The following is a 602-nucleotide window of genomic DNA, read 5'->3' on the forward strand; positions in this document are numbered from 1 at the left end:
GATCACCGAGGGGGAGAGGGAGTCGGGTGTTGCGAGGCGGGAGGGGAGTGGGGCGGCGCAGGAGGGAGGAGGCAGGGGAAATCCACACGGGAGCCAGATCAAGGGGGTTTCCCCCGATCTGGGCCTAGGGCAAGGAGCTGGCCGGTCCAGGCTGGGCCGGACGGGGAGCATCGAGGCGGGCCGGCCCGAAGCGAGCCGCGGGGGGCCCAGCAGCCGGCGCAGGGGGTCCAGCAGCCGGGGCGGGCCAGGGCCCAGCAGCCCATCCGCCCGCGCGGAGCGGCCCACGCTCAGAGAGGGTTCAGGGGAGAGGGATGGAACCCTACCGGAGCCAGCCACCAGCGCCGCCGCCGGCGCGGTACCAGCCCGGGAGGGAGGAGGGGCCACGGCACCCCGGACAGCCCGCACCCGGAGACCGGACGTCTCGAAATGCGCAATAAACGGCCGGTATGGGGCGGAGCGGCGCGCCTTGAGCGAGAAGGAGGGAGGGAGGGAGAGAGCCGGCGAGGAGGAGGGGGGCGGGGGACCTGGCGGCCGAGCCACCACCACCGGGCGGCGCCAGGAGGAGCGGGCGGCGCCCCTCTCGGAGCGCCCAGCCACGCCCT

Source organism: Triticum dicoccoides, chromosome 4B, assembly GCF_002162155.2.
Source record: "Triticum dicoccoides isolate Atlit2015 ecotype Zavitan chromosome 4B, WEW_v2.0, whole genome shotgun sequence".
NCBI lineage: Eukaryota > Viridiplantae > Streptophyta > Magnoliopsida > Poales > Poaceae > Triticum > Triticum dicoccoides.